We start from the raw sequence: 18,623 nt of genomic DNA, 5'->3' as shown, positions 1-18,623 counted from the left end.
CATACTGCGTGCTAACGTGTGCTGACATACTGCATGCTAACGTGTGCTGACATAGTGCGTGCTAACGTGTGCTGACATACTGCGTGCTAACGTGCGCGGACATACTGCGTGCTAACGTGCGCTGACATACTGCGTGCTAACGTGTGCTGACATACTGCGTGCTAACGTGTGCTGACATAGTGCGTGCTAATGTGTGCTGACATACTGCGTGCTAACGTGTGCTGACATACTGCGTGCTAACGTGTGCTGACATACTGCGTGCTAACGTGTGCTGACATACTGTGTGCTAACGTGTGCTGACATACTGCGTGCTAACGTGCGCTGACATACTGCGTGCTAACGTGCGCTGACATACTGCGTGCTAACGTGCGCTGACATACTGCGTGCTAACGTGTGCTGACATACTGTGTGCTAACGTGTGCTGACATACTGCGTGCTAACGTGTGCTGACATACTGCGTGCTAACGTGTGCTGACATACTGCGTGCTAACGTGTGCTGACATAGTGCGTGCTAACGTGTGCTGACATAGTGCGTGCTAACGTGTGCTGACATACTGCGTGCTAACGTGTGCTGACATACTGCGTGCTAACGTGTGCTGACATACTGCGTGCTAACGTGTACTGACATAGTGCGTGCTAACGTGTGCTGACATACTGCGTGCTAACGTGCGCGGACATACTGCGTGCTAACGTGCGCTGACATACTGCGTGCTAACGTGTGCTGACATACTGCGTGCTAACGTGTGCTGACATACTGCGTGCTAATGTGTGCTGACATACTGTGTGCTAACGTGTGCTGACATACTGCGTGCTAACTGCGTGCTAACGTGCGCTGACATACTGTGTGCTAACGTGTGCTGACATACTGTGTGCTAACGTGTGCTGACATACTGCGTGCTAACGTGTGCTGACATACTGCGTGCTAACGTGTGCTGACATACTGCGTGCTAACGTGTGCTGACATACTGTGTGCTAACGTGTGCTGACATAGTGCGTGCTAACGTGTGCTGACATAGTGCGTGCTAACGTGTGCTGACATACTGCGTGCTAACGTGTGCTGACATACTTCGTGCTAACGTGTGCTGACATATTGCGTGCTAACGTGTGCTGACATACTGCGTGCTAACGTGTGCTGACATACTGCGTGCTGTGTGGTGCACCAGTTGCACAGAGGCGGAGCAGCAATCTCTTCAGGGAGTAACGATGTTCTGATGTTCTTAGTTTCTTTTACTTCTATTTTAACTATTTTTTACTTCTATTTTAATTCTCTTTTGCTATGGTTTTATTTGCTCCTGTTTTAAATGTCTTTTTTTCTTGCATGTCCAGCACTTTGAGCTGCATTCTATGTATGAAAGGTGCTATACAAATAAAGCGTATTATTATTATTATTGTCCGACCACCTATATCTATCAGAGACCAATCACATCCAGCACATTTGCTTCCATTTTGACAGAGCTACCCCCTTGTATGTAACACATTATGTGTGATGAATGGTTTACACTTTAGATTAGGGGATGCAGAAATCCTTGTAAATGAATTGTAAATGATTTACACATCATTTATAACAGGTGAGGAACATTTAACTTAATACATGTTTATAGATGACTTACAACACATTTGTGATATGTTAACATAGCATTTATTAATCATCTACAAATGTATATTCATGTTTCGTAAGTGATTACTTCATCATTAACTAAAGGCTTATAAATGACTTACGACTGAACATTATTATAAAGTGTTACCAATATATTCATACCTATATGCATGTACTGTATGTATATTTATACAAATATTCACTTATACATATTTCACATGTATTAAATCACATTTAAATAAGAAGGTGAGACTGAGTAATATTTGTAAGTAAGTAAATGTCAGTAATCCAGACTCTTTCCTATAGAGGGTATGCACACCCACTGGAACACGCCCCCTCAATCGGGAATGAGTGTCAAAATGAGTGTCAAGTTCCTCCCTGAGCAGCAGGTGTCAGTTATCTAGGCTGATTATTGCATTCAAGCTCAGTCTTGCTGTGACTCAGTGGGCGTGACCCCACAGTGACTTCTGCCTCTGTGACATCACATGCATACCCTCTATACTTCTCACTCTGCAGTCTAGGTACATGTTCAAGGCCAGATTAATAGTAACATGCCCCCCCCCCCCCCCCCATCCCGTGTCAGCTCACTGCTTACACACACACACACACACACACACACACACACACACACACACACACACACACACACACACACACACACACACACACACACACACACACACACACACACACACACACACACACACACACACACACACACACACACACACACACATCTTTATTTTATAGTGTACTTACTAAAGCCTGAACTTAACTAACTTATCAGCTCATATATCACATATAATAGGCTATTAAAAAAAACTCCAACACGTCAACTATGGACCCATTTCACAGCAACCCTTTTGAAGTGGTAACAGCAGGATGTAAAGCAGCTATACGCTAATACCGTTACTTATGCTTTCATTCATGTTTACATCTCTCCCTTGCCAGATGCCCTCATTAATGCTAATGATACACCTTTGTTATTTCCTGCTTAACACCTCAAAAGGTTGATGTGCCTATAGAGTACGGCAGGGATGATGGATTTTTGTCAGCTTTATCCAGAAATCGCCGCCATTTGGTTCTTCAGTGGAAAAGTCTATGGGGTTTTAGAATGGGGATTTCACTTAAATGCATAAAATAAGGTCTGTGGTTAACAAAAGTTTATGGGAACGCAAATTTGGGTTCAGCAAGATACTCTTCACAAACGCGAATAACTCTTATGCCTTTTGAAGCGTTTTCAAAAAATCACGTAGACAAAAAAAAAGACGTTCCAAAAGTCATAAAAGCGATTCATGTTAAATCCCACAGACTTTTCCTCCCACGAACCCGGAAGTCTACTTCCGCGGACTCATTCCTGCGGCTCTCTATTGTCTGTTCATCATGCAGTGGTGTCATTTCAGGAAAATCCAAGGCATGCCAAGATAGGGGGGTTGGGGTTCATGGAAAAAATGTGTGAAATCAGCTGTGCAATAGTCAATTTTGTTGAGTTGTGCCATACCTTGGCATAATTCCACTTCTCAAACACACACACACACACGTGCACACACACGCACGCACGCACGCCCGCATGCACACACACCCACACACACACACACACACACACACACACACACGCACACACATGCACACACGTCCTGGGCCCCGGGGTTTAGCCCTGGTAAGCCCGTGCATTAAACCAGGGCTGTACATGTTACATTGTAATTGTCGGCACCAGGCTACAGTATATTGTTTGCATAACCCCACTATTGTTATAGTAGGTAGGTAGGTAGGTAGGTAGTTTTTATTTCTGTGTCATGCCATTTCTGGCCCATCCCACATGGGATTACAAGACACCAAATTATATATAAACATAATCATAACATAACATCCGGTTGTACAAACAAAATAAACAAAGTATATAATATATACACATATGCATGAAATATACATACACATATACACACTTACTGTACATACATACACTTTTTTTTTTTTTTCTTTTTCTTTTTCTTTTTCTTTTTCTTTTTTCTTTTCCTTGTCTTACATTGCCTTTTCCTGATAAAGAGCTTTTTTTCTCATGTCCCAAGCTTTTTCCAAATAATAAGCCAGTCATTTTTTTTGCTTATAGGTTTTGTTTAATTCTTTTTAAAATGTTTATTAAATTCTGATTGTTTCTACTATTTTGTGTGTGTGGCTATATTTCTAGTTATGTGTTTCCTTGTCTGTTTGTCATTGCAGTGGAACTGTTAGTGTGGATTCAGCACGAACACACTGACAGACACGATGCTAAGACTCACCGTAGCACTGTTGCTGGCTGCTTTGCCAACAGAGGCCTACACCACTGGCAAGCTGAAGTCCACCTACTACAATGAAGGTACAGTTAATATGGTATATATTATATATAGCATAATGGTGGCCTGTAAAACCACCGTGTAAACGCAGAGGTGATTTTTTTATGGCCGCACCATCTACTCCAAATGTGCCGCAGCCTACCATCTTAGTTGAGAATTGATTATTATGACAAACTATGTTATTCAGTTTGTTTTACTGAAAATAATAAGTAAAATCAATTCCAAAAATATTTGAGATACATTGCTTTCTGACATATTTCTTGAAAGCATTCTTGAATATATTTTCACATTTAAAGCATTTTTTTTTTAAACATTGAAATGAATTATTAATGATTGAATAACAGTGCAGCAACTTAGATTTCCCCACTTAACAGCAGGTTCTTTTACACCCTATATGCAACTTGGTATTAAAATGTGATCTGTATCTGGGTAAGTTTACACCTTGCATTAACACGCAAGGTGTTGAGTTTTTCAATTGTATTATTTTGCCGCTTTGAGCACCACAAGCCGAGTGTCATCCAGTTCCATTGTGTTGGAGAGAAGGCAGAAATCTCTACGGCCGATATCTCCAAAACCCAGACAGACAACTAACACAAAACAATCTAGATGGATAAATAGCACTACTGTAGCCTGTACTACAAAGCAAGATTAGTGGTTTAGCGAGGTAACTTCAGGTTTAACCCTGGTTTAGCCGTACTACAAAGCAAGTTAACTTCTAATCACCATGGCAACTCATGCTGCAAAGCTAACCTGGTCCCGACCAGGTTAGCTTCAGAGGATAAGATCAAAATCCATGACAGACCCATATAATCGGCTCTCTGGAGTCACTCACCATTCATAAGATCGCCATATGAAAAATAGATTGCAGTCAACTGAGAATAGAACAAGAAAAACATTTGTGGCTCTGTAGGCTACATAATTAAATTAAGCCTACTTACCACTTTATGTCTTAACAGCTCAACGATGCGTGGAGAAATATGATCACTATTAGGCCTAATCACGCAGCGCATATCATACAGGGAGCCTCAAATGGAGTGAGGGTGATATTCTCCTACATGCCAGAAAAGCCTATACATATAATATAGATATGGGATAAATATGGGATAGCCCCAATAGGCTACTAAATATGCAGGCTACTCTTGCATGTTTCAGCTGGAACTGTGTCCTGTAGGCTGTATGCCAATATATGAGCAAAAATAGGCTAGTTTTTATCAATGAAAACTATGCCCGCATCGTCTCAATTCAGTTCAGCAGTTTTCTCTTTTATATTAGGCATCAGCATTATCATTATTTTATATATTAATTATTCGATCAGTGCAACTACACACATAATGAGTGATAGAGATCATTATTCATTGAGCATGCGTTTCTAAATCTATGGTCTAAATAGGTTTACAGATTGTGGAAATTTATAGGCTGAGATTACACATTTAGGGGACAGAAATCGCTGATCAAAGTAAATCAAATGACTGATGTGAATACAAGCGGCAGCTTTAGCAGTCCTTCAGCAGATTATATCCAACGTGGATTTTCATTCTGACATAGGTTACATTAAATATCCGCTAAAACTCTGATCACGCACTGCGCTTTCATTGAATGAGGAAATGGGTGTGGGCGTGGATCAACTCAGCTGTTCATAATGTGATTGGCTAGCGCACCTCTTTCGCGTGGACGCGCGCCTGTGCACGAGCGAAAAACGTGCGCGTGCACAGGCAGATCCCAGATAAAGCCAGCTTCAGTTATTGAGTAGAAAACCAGCGTCGTAGTATCGTTAAACTAGATAGCTTTGATCCTGTTCAGTCAAACCAGATCAAAGTGACAGATCGCGGGTCTGTTAAGATAGCTTCGTAGGTGGGAGGATTTTTTTGATTTTTGATTTTAGAGTGAGCTGTCCCTTTAAATAGGCTATAGTCTAAATGCTGTTTCAGAGGCTTTTCACCGTGGAAGGAAGTGATTTGATTAAGATTGTGATTTGGTAAGAAAAAAAAACATTTTCAGGGTGGAATTAACAAAAATTAAGTAAATGATAAATCACTGAGACATATTTATTCCAATCTCCTCTGAATTTATCAAGTCACTTGACAATAATTCATCACTGTCTTTTTGAATTCATATGCAATTTCATCACAATGTTTCTCCCAATCACATTAATTTTCATCGCCTCTAAATGTATAATTTATTTGTTGTTACTTCCACCCTTCTGGGGCTCACCTCAAATGATAAATGGCAATTCCAAATGACAGAAAGTGATGATAAATTATGAAAATGACTATTGTCTTGTTTTTTTATCAAATCACCACCAAGTAATCAAGTCACTTGCCAATTTCTAAAATAGTTTTCAATTCACAAGCATTTTCATCACATCTTTATCATTTAATTTGTGTTACTTCCAACCATCATATATACTTGTGTGTAAGGACCATACCATGAATGGAGGATAAACAGATCCAGGATCTGTCCCCTTGATCTGGTTTGAGTTAACCAGATCATTGCTAAACGATACCACGACGGTGGTTATAAGCTGGGTCTGTCAATGTAGGATTTTCTTCTTTTTTTTGATCAAATATTTTAGTTTATTCAAAATGATAAGTGAGATACATCATATAATGATCGCATATCATAATAGCCAGTGAACCACCAGCAACAGTGATGATAAAAAAAGGGGGAAATCAAACCAAAACACAGACAAGAAAAACAAAAAAGAGAGAGAGAGAGAAAAAAAAAACATCCTCACTCCCACCCCAGGACCCCCCAGGACCCCCCAGGACCAATGACTACGAGATAAAACAAAACATGACCAAGTAAGATGGCTAGATACGCTCTTTCAATTTCTCAGCTTCCAACACCCACAAACCAATGTCGGATTATTTAACTCCAAGCACGCGAGCAGTGGATAACTCCAGGTAAAGTTTGTCTCGAAGCGTTTGTCTTTGAAGCGGTCTCGCAAGATCATGGCTGACCCCTCCCACCCTGGCCACAAACTCTTTAAGACACTCCCCCATGCACGGCAAGAGACTGAGGTCTGCCAAGACCAGAACCACCCGCCACAAGACCAGCTTCTTCCCAACCGCCATCAGCCTCACCTACAAGGCCCGGAAACCCCTTCCGCCAAGGACCTCACCAACAACCCCCCCCCCCCCCCCCCCCCACACACACACACACACAAACTCACTACCTCCTCCTAAACTCAACTGAACTCCCCCCCCCCCCCATAAAACTGGAACTCATATCTAATTTAATGCCTGTTTAACTGGGACTGTAAATTCATGTAAATTCCCTGCACATTTAATGCCTATTTAACTTACCCTGTAAATTTCATGTACATTCAATGCAAACTCTTATTTAACTCCGACTGTAAATTCATGTCAATCCACTGCCTATTTGACGTCTATTTAACTCAGTCTGTAAATCTCATGTAAATTCAATGTAAATTCATATTTATCATCCACAGAACACTTCACCACTCATGTACATATTGTATTGTACTCGATTTGATTGCACTTGCAACTTTGTGATTGTCTTTAGTTATCTTCCTACTTCTTACCTCTGCATATTGATGTGACCGCTAAGACAAATTCCTCATAACTTGCATACTGTGGCAATAAAAGTGATTCTTCTGATTCTGAAAAAATAAGCCTTTTTTTGGTGTCCAAGTGCTGACAGCTGAGATATATCATTCAAAAGTAAAGCAGAAACAGATACAGGTATAGTCAAATTAAAAATGTCTGATAACTGAGAGGACACTGTTCTCCAAAAACGATAGGCGGGCCAGAACATATGGAACATTCCCAGAACATAGGAGGAATATTCCAGGAGCGCCATAAAGTACAACAGTCATCAGGCAAGAGACCCAACAAGTGCTGTTTCCTGGGGGGTTCTGTTCTGTTCGCATCATTTAGGTGTATTTGTTGGTGATCTGGGTTACGAGAAGAAGGCAAAACATTAGACCAGACTGACTCCCAATCAAAATCAGGATCGAGTTCTTTCCTTCAGACTGTATGTATCTAAAGAGAGGTTTTCATAAGAGCATTTCAATCAATTTGTGTAAAAAAACAGAAACAAAACCCCTGCAAGTTCCTCTATCATCATAAAAGAAGTTATGAAATGGGCTGCAGTTTTAATGATTGACACCCCACAGGACGCCATAAGTCTTAAGTGCTGTCCTGAGTTGAAGATAAAAGGAAAAATAAGTACCTACTGTAGGAGATTATAGCCGCCTTTTAGAGCTTGGAGAGAGACCAGAGTCATTATAATAAATCTCCCGTGTGAATGCCTTTGCTCTCCAGGCAGGCCCGGTTTTACAGGGGTGCAAAAGCACGCATTGCACGCTTATTTTAATTGTCTGCATGCTCAGCTGAAAAGAGTGGTAATTTTTATTTTTATTTTTTATAAATGCTGCAGCTGCACACTTAAACACTTGAAACACTTGAAATATTATTGCTTGGCTGGTATCATTCTACTTGAAATGATGGTAAAATGCATTATTTTTAGTAAAATAACATGTCAAATTTTTCGGGCAGCCGCCCACCTGGGTCGGCCCGTGCATGTGCACCCCTTCCTATCTAGGATGCATCCCTAGTCATCTTGTTCTGGAACCGGCCCTGCTTCAGACACGCCTATTTCCACATTCATTGAAAGCGCACATCAAAGTGTATTCATTAGCGGAGCTTGACTGTATGTCAGAATCAAAGTCTGCGTTGGATATGAGTGTGTTACTGAAGGACTGTCTAAAGTTATCGCTTTTATTCACATCAGTCATTTGATTTCTGCTGCGATCGTTCAGGATTGACGCCTATTTTCCAAGCGTGAGGTGTGAAGCCAGGCATGAAGTCAATGGGGGTTGTGGGCGGCTTCAAGGCGCGAGAGTAGGCTGAGAGGAAAAGACAAGGCTTCTTGTGTGAACGGTAAGGCGTATGTTCAGCTTGTGCCTGCTTCAAGCTTCAGTTCTGCTTACGTTCGGCGTCCTGTGTGAACAAAGGCTAAGCCACTAATCTTGCTTCGTGGTACAGGCCTCTGAGGCACATACCACGAATGTAGGATAAGCAGATCCAGGATCTGTCCCTTGATCTGGTTTGGCTTAACCAGATCATTGCAATCTAGCTAACCCGTCCCACCACTCTGGTTTTCAACTTTTTTCTAATCCAGCTGAGAGCGCGTGCACATGAAAATGCTCGTGCACAGCAGCTCGTGCACACGAAAGAGGCGTGGTTTTCAACAACTAGCAAGTCACAATGCAATATGGACTGCTCCATATTTTCTCATTCAAAGCGCAAATCAAAGTGAAGCTTTACTGTATGTCAGAATCAAAATCCGCATTGGATATTATTAGTCTGTTCCAGAATGACTGTCTAAAGTTACCGCCTTTATTCACATCAGTCATTTCTTTGAAGAGCGGTTTCTGCCTCCACGTATAGTCCTACAGCAGCTCAATTCACCCTCTCAATAAACTCAATAAAACCTGCATGTCTTTTTTGCGAGTGGAAGTAAGGTGTAATCTATCTCAGTCTAAATTTCCATAATCCATAGGCGTATATTTAGACCATTTAGGCTCAATGAATTATAATGATCTCATGATGTGTTTGGTCGCACTGATGGAATAATTCCTATAATAGGCTACCAATAAAAATAATAATAATGATAATATAATGATAATAAAATTTAAAAAAGCTGCTGAACCGAATCGACACGGTGCAGGCATAGCTTTCATTGATAGCCTATATAAATAAATAGATAGCCAAAATAGCCTATTTTGTGGTCATATATATTGACAGCAGAGTCGCATATCTCCGTATTTCATACAAGGACTATGCTGGAAATAATATGAAGTTCAATCACATCATACAGGCCAAAAGCAACACAGTTGCAGCTGCAAAATGCAGGAGTAGCCTAGATCTGAATAATCTGTGTGCAGGCGATCCCATATAGCAATTTAATTGCTTATGTAGTAGGCTATTCTGGCATGTATGACCATGTCCAACCCAACGTCAGCCTCAGCTCCGTTGCGCACACGGCACCGTGCGCTTTGTAACGTTTAAGTATCTTTTGTATGCCGGTTTGGTGATATTTCTCCACTCACCGTTCAGCTGCAATCGATCGGCTGGGTCAAACGTATCTAGCCTACTTGGGAGCACAAAAATAAAAACATATTCCAAAGTGGTAATTAGGGCTTAATTTAAATGTATTTTCACCAATGTCCTCACCCCAAAAAAATCTTGATTCAATTCAGTCCGGTGCTGGATCACTCCATGGCAAGAGGTTTCAATAGAATATAAACGATCCGCACTCAGGAAAAACTGTTGATTTATTTTATTTTTCTTTATGTCCAACACGTCAGTTACACTTGCAGCTACTGACGAAGGCACTGGCCGAAACGTCTTGGCTGCACTGTTGGACATCATGTAAAGAAAAATAAAAGAAATCAACAATTTTTCCTGAGTGCGGATCATTTATATTCTATTCTCTTAATTTAAATGTAGCCTGCTACAAGTGCAAGGCTTCAGTCCTCTATTAATTCAACAGGAGCCATATGTTTTATATCATATCTTTTTTCTTTTCATTTGAATGCAATCTAATTTTCATACGGGGATCCTATATGAAGGGCGACTCGCTGTTTCCAGAGAGCTGATTAGAAGGTGGGTCTTTCATGGGTTTTGATCTTATCCTCTGAACTTAACCTGTTACAGAGCAGGTTAGCCGTAGTTGCTATGGTGATCTATCGCGGTAAGAGGTTAACTAGCGTCGTAGCACGGCAAACCTATAGGGTTAAACCTGAAGTTACCTCGCTAAGCCACTAATCTTGCTTCGTGGTATAGGCCTCTGGTCTAAGCAACAACAACAGCAAAACAACAACAACAAAATGCTATCAACTTTAGTAGCCTACAAAACACACACCAGCATATATTCAGCACGGTAAGCAGCTATTCTATTCACCTTATGTTCAGACGCGGGGGTGGGCAAAATTCTTCCGGGTCGTGTTAACACTTCCGGCGGTCACGGCGCGAAATATGAAAGAACGTCATGAAGAAGAGAGTTGTTTTTGTAGCAGACAGTGCAGGGGGTAAAATAAAGAACGTAGCCTACTACCGTAAATTCCGGACTATAAGGCGCACCGGTATATAAGCCGCACCTGCAAAGTTGACTATTTTTTTCTTATATAAGCCGCACCGGACTATAAGCCGCGGGTGTTTTAATGGTATTTTTTTTTTTTTTTTTTTTTTTTTTTTGTGTTTTAATGTTTAATTACCATATGTAATGCTCCCATTTATTAACATTTCAACAAAACAACATAACACAACACCACCTGTGTTGTTATTTACAGTGCACACAGTGTCATACAGTGTCATACAGTGTCATACAGTGTCATACAGTGTGGTGAAAAGAGGGCAAGAGAGGAAATTAAAACAGAAGTGGCTTTATAGTTAGAAAGAGTGCTAAAAAAGAGAGATTTTTTTTTTTTTTTTTTTTTTTTTTTGGGAAAAAATCCATAGATAAGCCGCACCGTTATATAAGCCGCAGGGGCCAAAAAAGGCCAAAAAACGGGAAAAAAGGTGCGGCTTACAGTCCGGAATTTACGGTACTTTGAGCTCGGTACACAGCAAGCAAGCAGAGTATCCACTGTTAGCCAGGTCAGATAACGTTATCGTCGACAATGACGAGCACTTTCTTGTAAAACATACCTGGACTCCAACAAAGAAAGCTTCAGATAGTTTTCTCTCCTCCGAGCGCTCGAGCCACTTACGTCTATAAGACCTGCAGACGTTAACGTAATTCCCTGGAATGCGAGAATTAACGAGCCAGTTACATGGTGTTGCATTCTTAGACATTGCGGTTTGCTTTTATTTGGTATGTTACATACAATTGGCGAAATTATTAGTTAATTCAGAGTTAGATGATATTGGAGCACGGCCAGCCATTTTCTTTTTCTTTTTTTTAGCCTGAAGTCGTCACACGACCACACAACCGGGTCAAATGGGCGTGGCTACATAAGGTGAATAATGTTCCCCTTATATGAATTATTTTTTCTTCTGTCTGACAGAGAGTCCCGACCAGATGATACTGAAGGCCCTGAGAGATATAGCAACGATGCCTTCAGCAAGATCCTCTGGGAATGTTCCCACTGATGAAGTCAAGCCCCGGGTCGGGGCAGCGTCTCCCATGGGAAGATGGTGGACACCAAAAGTGACCAAGAAATGCCAAGATAATATGTGCTCATATAATCTGAACTCATTTGGCCTCCGCTATGGCAAATGAGACACACAAGTGGAACCTTGTCTTGAATGTTTTGAATCGAATTGATATTTTCACTGTTGATTACATTTCAGGTTCTTTCACACATTCAGAATGGGGGGGGGGGGATAATAAAGAGCGACTGTCAAAAGACGTCAAAATTCCAATTTCAGTTTATTAATGATAGGATATCCATAGCCTATCCATCTTTTTTCTTTGATGGTTCCCAAAATGGCATTTGAAACACTTTGTAGTAAGTACGCCTTTCGGTTTACAACTGGTTTCAGAGCTGGAAAATGCTGTAGTTTACAGTATTTATAGCTTATTGAGCAAAACATGTTCAGACTGAACACAAATTCAGCAAATAACATCACTGATCTTTATCAGTGTTTTTTAAACGCTTCATTTCCTCTCTCGATTCTGAGCAAAGCCACAACTTTCCACTTGCGCTTCAGGTTTGCCTCGGTGTATGTGTTGGTCTCTGCTGCTCAGAGGGTGGGGGAACTTACCCGTAAGATGATTCAGGTGATAAAGATATTGGTCAGACTTGAGTACTAGAAGACGCAGGAGGGAATTAAGGCATTTAGGTGCATGGTCTTTTGAGATATATTTCAATCATATACACTCCATTCAAAAGAAAGAAAGAAACATTGTGTTGCCTAAGGACACCTGAACGAAACTTGCCAAGGATGAAGATGAGAGGCTTCATTGTGCAACTTTTTATGTTCCTTACACTGGACGGTAAGTCACTTTCATGTTATAGTAAATGACCCATTGTGTAAACCTCATAATCATCCTTTATAAAGTATGTAGGAACATATTTTGTATCATCTGGAAATGTTTAAGCATTGCAGCGAACTGGCACTGTGTAATTACACAGATACAATATGATTACCGGTGGCGGTATGTGATATTAGTCGTTTGAGATATGCCCTGATGACTTCATCATTAGGCTAAAACAGAAATATAATGATGCTGTCTATTTAAAAATCATTGGTTAATTATTCAACCAAATATTGAAACAAGATGCAAGATGGTTGAAGGTGAGCGCGATCATTTGGAAATTACACATACGAAATATTGGATGGCGTGTTTTCCGACAGCCTTCATTTTGTCATGAAATGTTCTTCTCTAAAGAGAATCATCTCTTCCGGGCGTCACAAAGTTCTCATCCACTCCGCATGATGAGTGCTTATTGACTGGATTGCTCAGGTGTACATGGCAATAATAGAATGGCTGCCAATGATGTAACAAAGCTGAGCGTAATGGATATAATGTAATTAGGCTCAATCTTGAACCAACCATGTAACGATTTTCCCGGTTATTAGCCAGTATTGACATGTTCACTATTTCCGGCTGAATAATGTCTGAATATAAAGGGGGCGGCTGTAGCTCAGGAGGTAGAGCGGGTCCACGAATCGCTTTGGATAAAAGAGGTCGGTGGTTCGATTCCTGCGTCCTCCAGTCTGCATGCCTGCGTGGTAGCCTGCCGCCATCGGTGTATGAATGGGTGAATGTACCTGCTGTAAAGCGCTTTGGATAAAAGCGCTATATAAATGCAGGCCATTTACCATTTACCATATAATGGACTAATAGCATTGTCTTCAAACGTCTCTTCAAACGTCTCTTCAAATGTCTCTCAGTCTTTGCAAATGAAGCAAAGTAGGTTTAAAATGAGTGTTGATGAATCATCCCAGTCAATCCTCATCATTTACACTGAAGTTTTCCATTTGATAACAATGAAGTCACCCGAAATTCACTCTTAAATGAACAGGAAACTGCACTGCGGGTGCGGCAGTTTCAAAGTAGAAGGACATGTTGAGCATGTTTTTGTATATTGGACATTGTAATATCCTCTTTTTATTGCATGTGTTCATTTGGGAGGGACAGTGCATATTGATGAATGTTTCTAAACAAAGAGAACGTATAACCAAAGGCTTCTTTCCATCTGTTGCTTTAGCAGAAATTGCTTTAAAAACACCACAGTAAAGTAGAACACATGCAGTTGAAAATAAGCACACATAAGCAGTAAACAATAGCCTACATGTGCAATAAGCAATAAACAGAATACACGACACAAACATACAACAGAACAGAAGTTCAGGTGGGGAGAGAAAAAATGATGACAGGTGTGGTTTGGGGGTGGGGGGGGATTGGTGGGGTGATGGGAGAGACCAAGACCGAGGGCGGGGGGGGGGGGCGACACTGAGTCAAGACCGAGGGCGGGTGCGAGACTGAGACCAAGACCGAGACCAGACCCATGTGAGACCATTTTCAAGACCATGACTCTAATGATAACCTTAACCTTTACACGCTTGCTCTGTTAATGACGAAATAAATCATTATTTAAGAATATTAGTCCAATACAAATGGCTGTACAGTACTGTACATCATGCAATATCATATCACTGAGCTTTGGAAAGGCACAACACAGCGGGCAGAATTAAGTGTAGAAACTGTGTGTGTCGCTGTGTGTGCGTGTGTGTATGTATGTGTGTGTGCGTGTGTGTCCGTGTGTGTGCATGTGTGCGTGCATGGGTGTGTGTCTGTGTGTGTGCGTGTCTGTATGTTTGCATGTGTGTATGTGTGTGTGTGCGCGTGTGCGTGTGTGTCCGTGTGTGTCCGTGTGTGTGTGTGCATGTGTGCGTGCATGGGTGTGTGTCAGTGTGTGTGCGACTGTGCGTGTCTGTGTGTTTGCGTGGGTGTATGTGTGTGTGTGCGCGTGTGCATGTGTGCATGGGTGTGTCTGTGTGTGCCCGCGTGAGTGTGTGTCTGTGTGTGCGCAAGGTGCATGTGTGTGCGTGTGTGTCCGTGTGTGAACCGGTCCGGGACCGCTTTGAAGCCTTGGAGATTGGGTTTAGAATCTCATCCATGCAGAATGTTCTTGGAGCCAGAGCAGCCGACGCAAGGCCGAAGGTTATCTGTATAGAGCCACAGCACCGCCACAGTCACGCCCTCAATCTTCCGGGTTCATTGCCATTAATTTCTCCATAGACGTTTGCTAAAATCCGTATAAAAAGACTTTCACTTTGTCAAACCAAGCGATTATATATATATTATATATATATATATATATATATATATATATATATATATATATATATATATATATATATATATATATATATATATATATATATTAAGCTATATTCAGAATCAGGAGAGACCATAGAACATTTCACTCGGACAAAAAAAAAATCAGCTTTTTTGTTGTTGGCCAGGTCAACTGCTGAGTTAGGGGGCCTAGTAGTTCTGAAGTGCATCTCACCTGAGCAAGACCACACGTTTTCTTTGGGGAGAAACCAGTCAGAAAAGAGGTTTGCCACACTGAAGTGTGCTATAGTGTCTTCTTGTGCAGTTAGGAGGACAAACGCTTTTTAAATTGTATGAATTCAAGAACAATATAGTTGTTGTTGTAGAAACAACACTGACTGACCACATGACTTGTTCCTACAGGTGTTTGGGGATCAGAGCTGACCATCTTCGCGAAGACCGGCGCTTCTGTAGTGCTCGGCTGCTCAGTGAACGAAAGCATCGGGACGTGCCACTGCCTCGACTACCCGTCAAACTGTGACACTCCGTGTTCACATGTGACCAATACCACCGGTCATGTTTCAGTCTATGAAGACCACAAGCACAAAGAGACACGCTTTACGATTTCCTCACTCCGACCCAGTGACACGGGGCTGTATGCTTGCTATAAGTTGGCATCCAGGAGCAGTGCCAAACGTGGCAACAAGTACTGGTTGCATGTAGAAGGTAAGTTCTCATTCTTACATGCAAAAATAAAGACTATTGAGTAATGCCCTACTTCAGGGGTGTTCAAAGTGTGGCAGAGTGCACCTCCCCTGAGAGAACATGTAGACAGCCGTGCCTCCCCTGAGAGAACATGTAGACAGCCGTGCCTCCCCTGAGAGAACATGTAGACAGCCGTGCCTCCCCTGAGAGAACATGTAGACAGCCGCGCCTCCCCTGAGAGAACATAGACAGACGTGCCTCCCCTGAGAGAACATGTAGACAGACGTGCCTCCCCTGAGAGAACATGTAGACAGCCGTGCCTCCCCTGAGAGAACATGTAGACAGACGTGCCTCCCCTGAGAGAACATGTAGACAGCCGCGCCTCCCCTGAGAGAACATGTAGACAGACGTGCCTCCCCTGAGAGAACATGTAGACAGCCGTGCCTCCCCTGAGAGAACATGTAGACAGCCGCGCCTCCCCTGAGAGAACATGTAGACAGCCGCGCCTCCCCTGAGAGAACATAGACAGACGTGCCTCCCCTGAGAGAACATGTAGACAGCCGCGCCTCCCCTGAGAGAACATAGACAGACGTGCCTCCCCTGAGAGAACATGTAGACAGCCGTGCCTCCCCTGAGAGAACATGTAGACAGCCGTGCCTCCCCTGAGAGAACATGTAGACAGCCGTGCCTCCCCTGAGAGAACATGTAGACAGCCGTGCCTCCCCTGAGAGAACATGTAGACAGCCGTGCCTCCCCTGAGAGAACATGTAGACAGCCGTGCCTCCCCTGAGAGAACATGTAGACAGACGTGCCTCCCCTGAGAAAACATGTAGACAGACGTGCCTCCCCTGAGAGAACATGTAGACAGCCGTGCCTCCCCTGAGAGAACATGTAGACAGCCGTGCCTCCCCTGAGAAAACATGTAGACAGCCGTGCCTCCCCTGAGAGAACATGTAGACAGCCGTGCCTCCCCTGAGAGAACATGTAGACAGACGTGCCTCCCCTGAGAGAACATGTAGACAGCCGTGCCTCCCCTGAGAAAACATGTAGACAGACGTGCCTCCCCTGAGAGAACATGTAGACAGACGTGCCTCCCCTGAGAAAACATGTAGACAGACGTGCCTCCCCTGAGAGAACATGTAGACAGCCGTGCCTCCCCTGAGAGAACATGTAGACAGACGTGCCTCCCCTGATAGAACATGTAGACAGCCGTGCCTCCCCTGAGAGAACATGTAGACAGCCGCGCCTCCCCTGAGAGAACATGTAGACCCCCATGTCATATATAATCTTATTTTTGAAGGCTTTAAAACATGAATGCCAGATGAATAGATCTGGGGGCTGGGGCTATAAAAAAAAAAAAAAAAATTAGGTCATGACCTCTGTTTCCTCAATGGTAGTTACGGCCATGATGTGTGCGTGAAGAAAAACCACACACGTGTTGAATTCCCACACAAACCTCCATACATGTTGGATTTGCCCATGTGTTACCATACACAAAGTTAGATTCTCTTTGTTCCACATATGTTTTCATGCCGGTTCTAATAAATGACTAAACGGCTCTTGGATCCTTGTGTTTAAATGATTCCCATGTGTGCGTGAAGAAAAATCACACGTGTTGGATTCCCACACGCAAACTTCCATACTTGTTGGATTTGCCCATGTGTTACCAGCAGTGTTGGGGGTAACTCATTACAAAAGTAACATATTGCATGTAATATATTACTTTGAGCAGTAACTCAGTAATACAACGTATTACTTATAGGATTTCAGTAATATTATACCAGTCACTTTGTCAAGTAACTCAAGTTACAAATTGAGTGACATCTTTAAAGATCAACGCACTTAAATAAAGATACAATCATTTCCTAATCAAACTGTCTGTTTTGATGCAAATAACCACTAACCAAATAACATGCAATGCTGGGATCAAGGGAATAAAACCGCTTGTCTCTCTCTCTCTCTGCACTGTGCGCACTGCGTGCGTCCTTATGCATTGGTGAGGGCGGAAACAGGCTATTTGAAAGACTACCCACAGCCAACGTATAGCTTCTTTAGGTCACTGCATCGTCACACACAATACACACACAAACTTCAAACACAAAGGGTGACCACATTTATGACTTTTGAAATGTTTTTTGAAAATCCCATTAAAAAAAAGCATTTACGCTTCAAAGGTCATAAAAGTGGTTCACGTTTGTGAGGATTATCCTGCTGAACACAAATTACCACTCCCATAAACTTTTGTTAACCACAGAGCTAATTTCAGGCATTTAACCAAATTCCCCATCCTAAAAGCCCACAGCCTTTCTCCCTGAGGAGCCAACATGCTACTTCTGGACTCATTCCTGTGGTGCTACCAAGCCTCTCATGCTAGCTTGCTGGGAAAGGGGCTACATAACGTTCCACAGCTCAGCAACATTTTGACGTGAAACCAACGCCCTTCCGATCACAAGCTCACTTCTCGAACCTTTAGGCCACCACTGCCCACAAATGCCACACTTTCATGCCATAATTAGCCACACCGTCTTTCTTAGCACAAAGCAGACTGGAGTAGCCTAGATCCTGAAATCCCCCTATGTACTGAATCGATTTTGAATCGAATTTTGACCCGAGGAATCTACATCGAATCGAGTTGATTCGTGAGATACTGAAAGATTCACACCCCTAGTAGCAAGCACTATTTCCATAACGGTATTACTCAGTGAAGTCTGTTTCCTGACTGAGCAAGG

The sequence above is a fragment of the Poromitra crassiceps genome (genome assembly GCF_964638095.1).
Source record: "Poromitra crassiceps genome assembly, chromosome: 27".
Lineage (NCBI taxonomy): Eukaryota > Metazoa > Chordata > Actinopteri > Beryciformes > Melamphaidae > Poromitra > Poromitra crassiceps.
The sequence above is the reverse complement of the archived record's forward strand: the minus strand, read 5'-3'. Positions refer to the sequence as shown.